The sequence below is a fragment of the Schistocerca serialis genome, chromosome 8 (genome assembly GCF_023864345.2).
Source record: "Schistocerca serialis cubense isolate TAMUIC-IGC-003099 chromosome 8, iqSchSeri2.2, whole genome shotgun sequence".
Classification (NCBI taxonomy): domain Eukaryota; kingdom Metazoa; phylum Arthropoda; class Insecta; order Orthoptera; family Acrididae; genus Schistocerca; species Schistocerca serialis.
This window is the reverse complement of record NC_064645.1, coordinates 235,322,083-235,336,233: the sequence shown is the minus strand read 5'-3', so window position 1 is coordinate 235,336,233 and position 14,151 is coordinate 235,322,083. Positions and strand designations below refer to the sequence as shown.

The window sequence follows — 14,151 nt, the reverse complement described above, 5'->3', positions numbered from 1 at the left end:
TATGAGGGGATGAGAACTGACTGTGCTACTCATCAACCAATGCCTCTTTCAGATATATATGAACCTGTCGTGCAGGGGTGGTATAACGTATCCCAGGACAGTATTCACCAGTCTGTAGTATCAACTGGATGCCAGAGTCATTGCCTGCAATGTCTGTCTTGGAGGCTACACCACATAATAAAATATGTGTTTCAGCATGGGTCAGTAGCTTGTCCCTCAGGACCATTTGTACTATTGATATGTAAATGTATTCATTTCCTGTATTCCATAGTCACTGTTGCAACAATAAATCTTCAGTGAACTGGAAACCACTAAAAGAGTGTAGTGTATTGTATTGTATGTTAACCGGGGACCTAGAAACGACAGAGAGGCTCTATCCCCACCACAGCCGCAGTGGTCCACATCCCCAAGACGACTACTGCAGTCCACTTCACCCCTCTGCCGCCCCACACCAAACCCAGCGTTATTGTGCGGTTTGGCCCCTGGTGGACCCCCCAGGGAACGTCTCACACCAGACGAGTGTAACCCCTATGTTTGCGAGGTAGAGTAATGGTGGTGAATGACTATGTGGAGAACTTGTTTTTCCAAGGCAGATGGAAAACCGCCTAAAAACCATCCACAGGCTGGCCAGTTCACTGGACCTCAACACAAATCCACCGGGAGGATTCGTGCCTGGGACCAGGCGCTCCTTCCCACCCGGAAAGTCATGCATTAGACCGCACGGCCAACTGGGCGGGCTCTAAACAGGTGTACTAACTTTTTTCCTAGCAGTGCATTTTGGGAAGTTAATTGGAAACATTATCTCATCCTCTTGTAATTTTGAATTGTAATGAAAATCCTGATGTCTTGTTATATTTGTGATTTTGTATGACTGTGTTGTTTGCCAGAGACAGTGAGCAAGAGTAGTCAGAGGAAACTTTCATATATACATTCTACTGTTATAAAAAGACTGTATTTGGTGTTCTGGCTTGTATGCAGTCAATTCATTTTTTAATCTGTCACATGTTTTTGAATTGTTTTCGTTCTGTAGACTTCCCGTCTGTAATTTTATCATGCTTTTTTTATGGTACTATGGCTAGTACCTTTGGGGCCTGTAACCTGATTTTGAATTTTAACTAAATTACATATGCCCTCCTGCTTTTGTGCTCTCTTTTGTTGTCGCCACCACATATCAACCCAGTCTCAGCTGGCAGGAATTAGCAAAAAAATCAGAAACCTTTTGACAAATAGCATATTTGCTTCAGTATTGATCACTAATCTTTAATGTCCTACAATACCTTAGCCACTGTACAACACGAATCAATTGTATATGTGATTTCGTTGTATTTTGTAGTTTTTGTATTACACACTATCTTGTATGAGGGGCAACTGCAGCCATAAGCAGATATCTTGAAAAGCAACCACTTGGCTGCTCTTGTAAATAGTTTATTTAACTACCAGTTTCATAGCCTAGAAGCCACATCATCAGGTTAAAAGTGTTAAATTAGAAAAAGCATTTGCTACAGTTGTGGTTGAATTAAAGTTGCAATCAATAGTGACAAAGAGCTCATTACTTTTACATGAATTATGACATTAAAGCTGCAACATGGACGGGGCGGAATATTCCTCCTCTATGAATAAACGAGGCAATTAGTGGATTGTCAGATCAATGGAAAGTGTGGGTCTGTGGTTCCATTAAGTACTTGAGAAACTGTGGACCTATACTTTTCACTTACCTGAAGATCCACTAATTGCGCCATTTATTCATAGAGCATTAGGGAAGCTCAAAAAACATCTTTTATCTTGACAAGTAGTGGACTTACAGCAACCATACGGCAAATGTTCATAGAGGCTGCAAGATGTATTGGGTACTGTTATGCGGGGAAGTGCCTCCAGAAGAATGATAATGGCAAGTATTGCCTTCAAAAACAGGTTTGCAAAGCAAGCGGAGCTAATGTTCTAGGCAAAATTGAAACGTGGAGATTGGAGATTATCACAGCCAAATGAACTCTGAGTATTACGAGAAGTGTTTTCAACGCAATCTCCTTTATAGACTGCTTGTATTTATCCAGTACCCTAACAACGAATCGAAATCTTGTCACCTGCTTTAATTACGATTGAACCTAAGCGATCTTATATATCATAAGCCTACAACTTGTTACACCACGGTATTTGTATGGGTTGACACATTCCAGTCTTAACTCGTTTTTATTCTAGATGCAGGATATCATTTCACTTCATTTTGTGAAACGTACAATTTTACTTTTTGTAATATTTAAAGGTAGCTGCCAGTCTGTGCATCACATTCAAAGGTTATCGAGATCTGACACAAAAGAGCCATAAACACCTTAGCTTGAAATTTTATAGCAAACTCCCAAAGGCTGTGAGCGAACTACCAAGGAATAAGTTTAAGCAAACAATAGAAGTGTGGCTCAAATGTACGCCACAACAAGTTAAAATTTCATAGAGTGGCTGAGATACTAGTTACAGCACTCCTAGCGGCAACCAACGCTAACTCGGCCGCCATGTTAACTCGTTGGTACGCCACGGCATATTACTCACTTGACGAGTTTCAAAACAGTGACACAAAAGAGATATGCTACATAAAACAAAAAACTGCCATATGAATAATACCTATGTGTTTGTGACAGTAGTGTACCAACAAAGACTTTTTACATGGATACGTAAGATGTACGATAAATATATTTTGATACTATTGTATTATCTTCCCTGCATAATGCAGTCTCCATTTTATGCACAAAAAATGGCTTCCTCTCATGTTAAATCAGTGTCCGGAGGTAAAATAGTCCCCCATTCAGATCTCCGGGGGGGACAACTTGAAAGGAGGCAAAAAATCAAAACGAGAATTGGTACCTGGAATGTCAGAACTCTGCTACAAGCAGGAAAACTAGAAAACCTTAAAAGAGAGATGGAAAAGAATCATATGGACCTCATAGGAGTTGCTGAAGTAAGATGGAATGGACATGGAGAGTTGCAGTCAGATGAATATGTATTCTACTACTCAGGAGGAGAAGTAAAAGGAATTAATGGAGTAGGAATGATTATGACAAAGGAATTGGCTAAATGTGTGGAATATGTAGACTATGCAAATGACCGGGTTATTGGTGTAAGGCTGAAAGGAGCACAAAAAGATTTACTGATTGTCCAGGTGTATATGCCAACTTCCGAACATGATGACCAAATTGTAGAGGAAACGTACAATGTAATAGAGAGAATAATGGACAAAAATAAAAAATGCTGCAAAATAGTAATGGGAGACTGGAACGCCATTGTGGGAGAAGGGAAAGAGGGAAACATAGTAGGCAGTCATGGTCTTGGAAAGAGAAATGACAGAGGTGAATGGTTAATTGACTTCTGCAGGGGAAGGCAGCTGATAGTGGCAAACACATGGTTCAAGAACCATAAGAGGAGGCTCTACACTTGGAAATCACCAGGGGATAAATATAGAAACCAAATCGATTTTATACTGGTAGAAGAAAGATACAGGAATGGAATCAAGAAGGTGCACACATTACCAGGTGCAGATATTAATAGTGACCACAACTTACTTATGGCAGAAATAGAAATAAGAATGAAAAAACTGAAAAAGGCGACAATGGTGAAGAAATGGGATCTAGAGAAGATAAGGTCCAACAAAGAACAAATTACAGAAAGGCTGTCTCGGGACTTTCTAAACACATTACGAGACAAAGAAGCACCTGATAATGCCAACGAGTACTGGAATATGCTGAAAGAAGGAATCATTAAAGCAGGACAGCAAAATATAGGATATGTAAAAGGGAAAAGGTCAAAAAAACCATGGGTCACACAAGAAATGATTTCCAAGATGGAGGAGAGAAGAAAATTGAAAAACAAGAACACTGAAGATGCAAGAAAGATATACCGAAGGTTAAATAACGAACTGCGAAGAGAAACAGAGCAGGCTAGGAAAAAATGGCTAAAAGAGGAATGTGATGAAATTGAAGAACTGGACAGGAAAGGAAGGTACGACTTACTATACAACAGAGTAAAGACTATGACATGGGAACAAAACAGAGCAGGAAGTGCTGATATGGAAATTTTGAGTAAAGACGAAGAGGTAGTGTATAAAGATCGTGATGATGTCCTCCAGAGATGGGAAGAATATATAAAAGAGCTATATGACACAAATAGCAAACCAGAAACTCTGGAACTTGAATCACACAACAGTGTAAGTGATGAAGAGAAAGGACCGACCATCATAATGGAAGAAGTAAAGTCTGCTATTGCTGCAATGAAAAATGGCAAAGCAGTAGGTACAGATACAATACCGGGAGAAATACTAAAATGCTTGAACCACAATGGAATAAGAGAAATATTGAGGTTATGTAATAAAATATATGACAGTGGTGAATGGCCTGAGGACTTTTTGACAACAGTAATGATTCCGTTGCCGAAAAAACAAGGAACCAAGAAATGCAGCGAGCACAGGACAATCAGCCTCATTTCACATGCAGCCAAAGTGATGTTAAGAATAATTAATAAAAGACTGGAAGAAGTAATAGAGGAGAATCTCGGCGAGGAGCAGTTTGGCTTTAGACGGAATACGGACACCAGAGATGCAATAGGGCTCCTACGAATCTTAGGAGAAAGGTTTATTGAAAAAGGAAGAGACCTATATATGTGCTTCATCGATTTAGAAAAGGCATTTGACAATGTGGTGTGGGACAAGCTGGCGACTATTATGAGGGAAAAGAGAGTGGACTGGAAAACCAGAAGACTTATAAACTCATTGTACCTTAATCAAAAAGTTTCAGTTAAAGTGAGAGGAGAAAGTACAAACTGGATCAGACTAGGGAAAGGAGTAAGACAAGGATGCTGTTTATCACCTACTCTTTTCAACCTGTACTTGGAAAATATGATTGACCAATGCTCATTAGATGACAAAGGAGTAGAAATTGGAGGAAGAAGAGTAGGGTGCTTGAGATTTGCTGATGACATGGCCCTTCTAGTCACAGGGGAAAAAGAATTACAGGATTTGGTGGACACCATTGCAACTAACGGAAAAAAATATGGAATGAAAATTAACACAAATAAAACAAAAGTATTGGCAATAGGAGGAAATAAGGAACTAAAAATTGTGCTGAATGGAGAAAAACTAGAACAGGTGCAAAATTTTAAGTGTCTTGGAAGCAGGATAGACACCGACTGGAAGTGCACCACAGAAATTAAAACAAGGATAGCAATGGCAAAAGAGGCGTTTTATAAGAAAAGGAGAATCTTCTGCAGCGGTATGGACAGAGAACTCAGAAAGAGACTCATAAAATGTCTTGTATGGAGTGTTCTTCTATATGGCGCTGAAACATGGACTATGAGGAAAAAAGACAGAGAAAGGCTGGAGGCTTTTGAGATCTGGACATGGCGGAAGATGGAAGGAATAAGTTGGATGGACAGAGTAAAAAATGAAGAGGTACTGAGAAGAGTGAGAGAGAAAAGGCAGTTACTAGATGTAATAAAGAGAAGAAAAAGAAATTGGATTGGGCATATATTAAGAAAGAATGACGGACTGATAAAAACAGTTTTAGAAGGTTATGTAGAAGGGAAAAGGAAGCGAGGAAGGAAGAGATTCCAGATACTGGATGACATGATGGACGGTACAACATACAGCAGCCTTAAGAAGGAAGCAATGGATCGCAGAAAATGGAGAGGCAAAGGACCTGCTAATATAGCAGATAACTGATGATGATGATGACTATTGTATAATTAACTGTTATGATTTATTATTACTATTGTAAATGAATAATTGTTGTATTATAAATTTTATTTTACCATGCACATCTGCTTGCCCTGCACAGGCACAATTATGTACTATAATAATTATTGCAATTTAAAAAAAAATGTATTGAACACACTGACGATGCCAATTGTATGGAAAACATACTGAAAGGCAAATAAAGATTCTATTCTATTTGTCAGCTTTTCTCAAACAGAATTTCACTATAGATAACTAGATGTACCCGGCCACGCTTAGCTGTGGCTCAGTCTACTTAAATGGAAAAGAAAGAAAAGAAAAAGCACACGTTTCTAATATGTATGGGGATTCGATATACGTCCTAATTTCCTTCTCCCTCTGTTTCTGTAAATCTCCATGTCCTCCTTTCTCTGTCCACCTCCTCCTCCTTAACCCTCCCTCCTCGCTCTCTGTGCAGTCTCCGTGGCATTGTTTCATCGTTGCTTTACTTGGTTGCACCATAATGATCCATCTTGCTGTGAGTATTCCCATTTAAATGGTAGACACAGATGGCCCGCTCTGGTAGCTATGCCACTACACTATCTGTTGGCGGACGATGCTGAAACCATTATCAGTACATCTGTGGTGTCACCGTCAGACACCACACTTGCTAGGTGGTAGTTTAAATCAGCCGCGGTCCATTTAGTACATGTCGGACCCGCGTGTCGCCACTGTGTGATCGCAGGCTGAGCGCCACCACAAGGCAGGTCTCGAGTTACGGAATAGCACTCGCCCCAGTTGTACGACGACTTTGCTAGCGACTACACTGACGAAGCCTTTCTCTCATTTGCCGAGAGACAGTTAGAATAGCCTTCAGCTAAGTCCATGGCTACGACCTAGCAAGGCGCCATTAACCGTATCTGAAGATAGGCTTATTTGTATTATCAAGAGCGATGTACCACAAGGATAGAATAAAGTTAAGTATTCGAGGAGCTGCATACTTTTCGTATTAGAATTCAATACTTATCCTGTTCCAGACTTGACGCCAGTCAGCGTGTGTGTACGCGTGCCTATCGGCTCCCTTCTCAGTGTGGCGTAGCTAGCTTGTTACGCCACAACAGATTGGCGATGAGGCTTAAAGGATCGTGTTCTTTCTACTTGCTTTGCTCTGATTTATTTGTGTCATGGCTTCGCCACAATCTCCAGATGTACTGTCCGAATTTTATCGCTTGCAGACTCAGCAGACGCAGGCGTTATTGGATGCCCTGGGACAGCTCGTCCAGGGTCAACGTGCGCTGCAAACCGATGCGGCCGCCGCCGCTTCACCGCTCCCGCAGCCACAACATGCAGTTGCACCGCAGTTTCGCAATTTTGATGCACAGCACGAGACCTGGACTGAATGGTCCCGCCAGTTTGGATTTCATCTCGCCGCCTACAGAATTCAAGGTAACGAGCAGCAGCCTCATTTATTGTCGTGTGTAGGGGTGCAAATGTACCGTGTGATAGTGAAATTGTTTCCCTGACGCGACGTGGCAGCTCTGTCCTACGATGAAATTTAGTCGGCATTGGACGCCTATTTCAAAGAAACAGTAAATGTCGTTGCAAAAAGGTATACGTTTTTTCGTATAAAACGTACGGCCGGTCAAACTAATCGGGAGTGGGTTGCAACTTTGCAAGGCCTTACTAGGGATTGTTCATTTGAATGTGACTGTGGCTTTCCTTATTCAGATACTATGGTGCGTGATGCAATTGCACAGAACGTTTCTGATGTTCGCATACGGGAGCAAATTTTGAAACTAGTTAATCCCTCCCTTCAACAAGTGATAGACATATTGGATAGACAAGACACACTTGACTGTGCTCAGGAATCTTTTGAAACTTCGCCAGCAGTGTGTAACATTAACCGGCCCGTCGGGCGCGCTGCGCGGCTCGGTAAATTGCCCTCGCGCACGTCGCTGCCGCCACGCTCTAAACCAGGTGTGCTGCGCCAGCACACAAATGCAGTGAAATCATGCCCGCGGTGTGCTACTAGACATTCGCGTGAAAATTTCCCGTCACGCCAAGCTATTTGCTTTTTCTGTAATAAGAAAGGACATGTTCAAAGTGTTTGCCAGAAAAAGCTCAGATCAGACAATCACAATCATTCCAGGCCCTTTGCTTCGCGCCGGAATCGAACCAAGAATACTCAGGCTCGTGAACCTTCGCCCATGGACATTCATGTCGTTAATTCCACTTCGCCCAGTGCCACTTTCTCTAACAGTGACTGTGTTCGTCCCACAAAAAGTGTGCGTCGACGTCGCCGGAAATCACGTCAATTAGCAAGTGATTCTGTACCAGTGTCTGTTCAAATTGCACAAAACAGTCGCTCTTGTCGTCAGCAGGACAATAAACTTTTTGTAGATTTGGACTTTAATGGCAAGGTCATTCCATTCCAGCTCGATACCGGAGCTGCTGTTTCATTGCTCAATTACGACACGTACAAACAACTAGGCAAACCTCCGTTGCGTGCCGCAAATGTTCAGCTCAGTACATATTCAGGACAGCAAATTCCTGTGTTAGGACAGTGCAGCCTTCTTGCAACATACAAGGGACAAACAAAACTTGTGTCATTTTACGTTCTTCGTTCTTCTACTGCAGTGAACTTGTTTGGTTTAGATTTATTTCAATTGTTTAACATGTCTATAGTAAATCTGGTCCTATCAGTGAATCAGACTGTGCCTTCAGACAGTGTTTCTCGTTTGTGTGAAGAATTTGCAGACATTTTTGCACCGGGCCTTGGTTGCGCTAAGAACTATGAAGCACACTTGGAACTGAAAGTAAACGCGCAACCGAAATTTTTCCGAGCGCGCAATGTTCCTCACGCATTGCGTGATGAGGTCGCAAGAACATTAAACGATTTAGAATCACAAGGTGTAACTGAACGTGTGCAAGCTTCTCTCTGGGCCTCACCCTTAGTAATTTTGCCAAAACCTTCCGGAAAACTGAGACTTTGTGTGGACTTCAAGGCAACAGTGAATCCACAACTAGTGACTGCAACTTTTCCCTTACCCCGCCCGGAAGATCTTTTTGATAAACTGTGCCCGGGTAAATACTTTTCGAAGTTGGACCTAGCAGATGCATACTTGCAAATCCCAGTGGACGCCGAATCCCAGCGCGTCTTGGTGGTTAACACGCATCTTGGTTTGTACCGATTCAAAAGACTGCCATTCGGGTGTGCATCCGCCCCTGCATTGTTTCAGCAATATTTACAAACTGTTTGTGCGTCGGTCCCTACTGCTGCGAACTATCTGGACGATATTGTGATCTCCGGAAAGACAGCCGACGAGCATTTAGCACACCTACGAACGTTATTTCAAGTCTTGCGACAAAATGGTCTTCGCTTGCGGAAGGACAAATGTGTGTTTTTTGCTCGGGACTTGCCCTACCTGGGGCATGTCATCAATGCCCAAGGCATACATCCGAGTCCAGAGCACCTCCGTGCCATACAAGATTTGCCTTCACCACGAAATGTGAAGCAGCTACAGAGTGTGTTGGGTAAAATTAACTATTATCATCGCTTTCTGCGCAATGCCTCTTCCATTTCAGCTCCGCTTCATCGCTTACGCCGTACAGGTGTTCCGTTTCTCTGGACGACGGAATGCGAACGCGCTGTTCGCCAGTTGAAATCGGCGTTGCTTTCTAATGCTTGCCTTACGCCCTTCGATCCCCAGAAACCCCTTTTGTTGATGGTAGATGCATCGGATTTCGGGATCGGTGCTGTGCTTGCGCGCAAAGTTGGCTCGCATGATCGCCCTATTGCCTTTGCGTCCCAATTGCTCTCGTCTGCGCAAAGAAATTACTCGCAGATAGAGAAAGAAGCTTTGGCTCTCGTGTTTGGTGTTACTAAGTTCCATGATTTCTTGTATGGTCGTCACTTTACCATCATCACAGACCACAAACCTTTGACGTCGCTTTTTCATCCGAACAAGCCTGTACCTCCGCGTACAGTGCAGAAGTTCATTCGCTGGTCTATTTTCCTCTCGCAGTACCGGTACGATATCTTGTATCGGTCCACTGCTAAGCACGGCAACGCTGATGCGTTGTCCCGTTTGCCTGTTGCTGAGGATAAAGCATTCGATTCTTCCGAACTTGCTTGCATGTTCATTGATTTGGAAGCCGATGAAGTGGTCGAATCGTTTCCGATTGATTTTCGTCGTGTAGCTACAGCCACAGCTGCTGACCCTGTCCTTGCTACCGTTTTGCGTTTTGTTGCTACGCAATGGCCTTTGTCAAAGAGTCGGATCGAGGATCCGTTGGTTCGCCGATTTTTTGCTCATAAGGAAAGACTTTTTGTTCGACGTGGTGTTTTGTTGTTGCGTTCTGATAATGATCAGTCCAGAGTCGTGGTCCCACGTTCGTTACAGTCCTCTGTTTTACGGCTTCTTCACCAAGGACATTGGGGTATAGTGCGAACGAAACAACTTGCTCGTCAGCACTGTACTTGGTTTGGAATCGATGCTGCGATTACGAATATGTGTTCTTCTAGCATGGCGTGTGCCGAACAACAATCCGCACTGCCGCGGAAAGTCTTTGCATGGCCAAAAGCCACTTCCCCTTGGCAACGCTTGCACATCGATTTTGCTGGTCCATTCTGGAATGCTCGGTGGTTGGTTCTGGTAGATGCCTTCAGTAATTTTCCTTTTGTTGTCCGGATGTCTTCCACGACGTCCTCTGCCACCATCCAAGCGTTGTCTGCTATCTTTTGCATTGAAGGTCTTCCGCAGACTATTGTTTCCGACAATGGCTCACAATTCATGTCCGCAGAATTTCAGTCATTCTGCCAGGCCAATGGTATTCAACATCTGACATCCGCGCCGTTTTCGCCTCAGTCAAACGGTGCCGCTGAACGATTGGTCCGGACTTTCAAGTCACAGATGTTGAAGTTGAAAGAGTCGCATTCTCGGGAGGATGCGTTGTTGCTCTTTTTGTCATCGTATCGCTCTCAGCCCCGAGATGGTCGCTCGCCGGCTGAGTTGCTCCATGGTCGTCCTCATCGAACCTTGATGTCTTTGCTGCATCCGCCGCATCAGGTTCCTGTGCTGCGGCAGACTTCTGCTTTTGCTCCAGGCGACGTTGTATTCTATCGCAACTATCGAGGTTCACGGCGTTGGCTCGCAGGGCGCATTCTTCGCTGCCTCGGCCGCGCGATGTATTTGGTTTTGGGGGCCTCTGGTGAGGTGCTTCGGCATCTCAATCAGCTGCGCCTCTGTCGTCGCACGGGTTCTGCCGCTCCCCGTCTGCTTTCAGCGACGGTGCCGTCCGGTCAGCGCCCTGGGGACCCATCTACTGGCTCGCCTCATCCCCAGGTGTTACCGACGATGCCTTCCCATTTGCCCCATGGCGACGCGCCGCCGCAGCCGCCGCCGCCGCCGCCGCCGCCGCCGCCGCCTGTTCTCCCGCCGGCGCCGCCCGCATTCGACGCTTCGCTGCAGCCGCCAAGCGCCTCCCTGGGTCACGCGCCGCCGATCGCTTCCCGTGACCAGCTGTCCTCCGCCATGGAACTCTTGCCTGCTCCGGACCACATGGCGTCTTCGCGCGTCGGGTACCCCGACGCAATGGAGGTCGACCCTTCGGCCCCTCCTGTCTCTTTGCGGGCGCATACACCACATGTTGACGTGCACCCTGGACTAGGTTTGCAGGCGTTTCCTAGCTCCCCTCGGACCGAATGGCCGGGTGCGGGTGGCACAGCCTCGCCTGTTGTAAGGCTCCCCACCTCATCGCATACGTCAACATGGGGTCCTCCCCACGGCGGGCGGAAGCCTTATAACACGACCGTTCGCCGATTTGCGGGGGAGGAATGTGGTGTCACCGTCAGACACCACACTTGCTAGGTGGTAGCTTAAATCGGCCGCGGTCCATTTAGTACATGTCGGACCCGCGTGTCGCCACTGTGTGATCGCAGACCGAGCGCCACCACAAGGCAGGTCTCGAGTTACGGAATAGCACTCGCCCCAGTTGTACGACGACTTTGCTAGCGACTACACTGACGAAGCCTTTCTCTCATTTGCCGAGAGACAGTTAGAATAGCCTTCAGCTAAGTCCATGGCTACGACCTAGCAAGGCGCCATTAACCGTATCTGAAGATAGTCTTATTTGTATTATCAAGAGCGATGTACCACAAGGATAGAATAAAGTTAAGTATTCGAGGAGCTGCATACTTTTCTTATTAGAATTCAATACTTATCCTGTTCCAGACTTGACGCCAGTCAGCGTGTGTGTACGCGTGCCTATCGGCTCCCTTCTCAGTGTGGCGTAGCTAGCTTGTTACGCCACAACAACATCCACTAGCTCCCAGGTGGCATACGCCGTGATTGGATCAAAATCGACGTCGTATTTTTTTTTTTTCCCCGGAAGTGTATTTACAACGCTGACGGCTGCCGCCAAGGAATCATGCTTGTTTAGCATTGCCAAACGAATCATGTTAACAAACACAGCTGCTAGCGTTAATCCACTGTGTGACGGAAACTGCCTTTTTCTAAAGGAATTGGTCAGCTAAAACTCCTGGATCCATGCTTCTGTGTAGTGGATGGAAGTGTGTTATGAAATACCAGTACTGTCCCCGATTCTTTAAAAGAGTCGAACTCTCATGCGCAAAAGAGCTTCAAACGTCTGATGACCTTACAAATGAATTAATGTGTTAAATACACACATCAAAAACAGTTTGGTACTACCCCAGTTCCCAGAACGCTTGAAGGCAGACGTTGACCGTGAATATTGTATCACAGACACAGTCCCTTGACCATTCAAAGTTGTCACTAAACCCGCCCAAAGATATAAACAACCTTGCATGAGCAGCACCTATTAGACGGAATGGGTCCTACAGCCGATCAGTTCCGGTTATTCCACCAGGAGGGAGGTACACGGCTCGTGTTGTCTGTAGTTCAACCATATCTAAACGGTCAATAACACGGTTCGATTGCTTCCACACTGTCATTTTGTGCCAGGAAGGTCTCTCAACAAGGGAAGTGTCCAGGCATCTCGGAGTGAACCAAAGTGATGTTGCTCGGACGTGGAGGAGATACAGAGAGGCAGGAACTGTCGATGACATGCCCCGCTCAGGCCAGGTCCATCTTTGCAAGCACGACACCATGCAGCGCGGTACAGATGGGCCCAACAACATGCCGAATGGACCGCTCAGGATTGGCATAACATTCTCTTCACCAATGAGTGTCGCTTATGTCTTCAACCAGACAATCGTCGGAGACGTGTTTGGAGGCAACCCCGTCAGGCTGAATGCCTTAGAGACACTATGCAAAGAGTCCAGCAAGGTGGAGGTTTCCTGCTGTTTTGGGGTGGCATTACGTGGCCGAAATATGCCGCTGGTGGTCATGGAAGGCGTCGTAGTGGCTGTATGATACGTGAATGCCATCCTCCAACCGATAGTGCAACCATATCGGCAGCATATAGGCGAGGCGTTCGTCTTCATGGACGATAATTCGCGTCCACATCGTGCACCTCTTGTGAGTGACAACGCTCGACTAGAGTGGCCAGTATGTTCTCCAGACATGAAGCCTATCGAACATTCCTGCGATAGATTGAAAAGGGCTATTTATGGACGACATGACCCACCTACCACTCTTAGGGATCTACGCCGAATCGCCGTTGAGGAGTGGGGCAATCTGGACCAACAGAGCCTTGATGAACCTGTGGATAGTATGCCATGATGAATACAGGCCTGCATCAATGCATGAGGACGTGCTACTGAGTATTAGAGGTACCAGTTTGTGCAGAAATCTGGACCACCACCTCTGAGGGTCTCGCTGTATGGTGGTACAACATGCAATGTGTGGTTTTCATGAGCAATAAAAAGGGCGAAAATGATGTTTATTTTGATCTCTATTCCAGTTTTCTGTACAGGTACCGGAACTCTCGGAACCGAGGTGATACAAAACTTTTTTTGATGAGTGTATTTGACTTAAGCGTGGTAGCGAAAAAAAGCTGAGGAAAGGTTTGAAATTGGAAGTCGCTAAGTGTTCCCATTATCGAACACTGGGTGAATATGGTCTGGATAATTTGCGCTATGTTTCGCGCATCTAAATATTAATGACGTCTTATTTCCTGAACTAATTGTTGTAGAATGATATAATTTTGCAGGTACATCAGTAGTAAAGGTAGATACAGTTTGCGAAGTGTGTTGCGAATAGAGTTAGTAGCAAAGGAGTAGTAAATTAAAATATCTTGCGTGATTGAAATTTTACTGCGTGCCATTTCAAGCAAAAGTTTGTTTTGCACGCATCTATATGTGTACGACAACATATTTTTTGCACTATGTGTTGTACAATGATATAGTTTTGGCATTACATTTAATAGAACATTGGATACTGTCTGCAAACTGCACTGCTAATAGAGTCGGTAGCAAAGAAATACTAAATTAGAACGTAATGTCCACTACTGAAGTTTTACTGCATGATAAGCGAAAATGA

General features: G+C 44.8%; 1 protein-coding gene across 1 annotated transcript in view; it reads right to left on the bottom strand.

Moving 5' to 3' along the window:
* LOC126416943 (cadherin-23-like) overlaps nucleotides 1–14,151 on the bottom strand; it is a 597,779-nt gene that overhangs the window by 163,536 nt on the left and 420,092 nt on the right. The gene's annotated exons all lie outside the window — the stretch shown is intronic.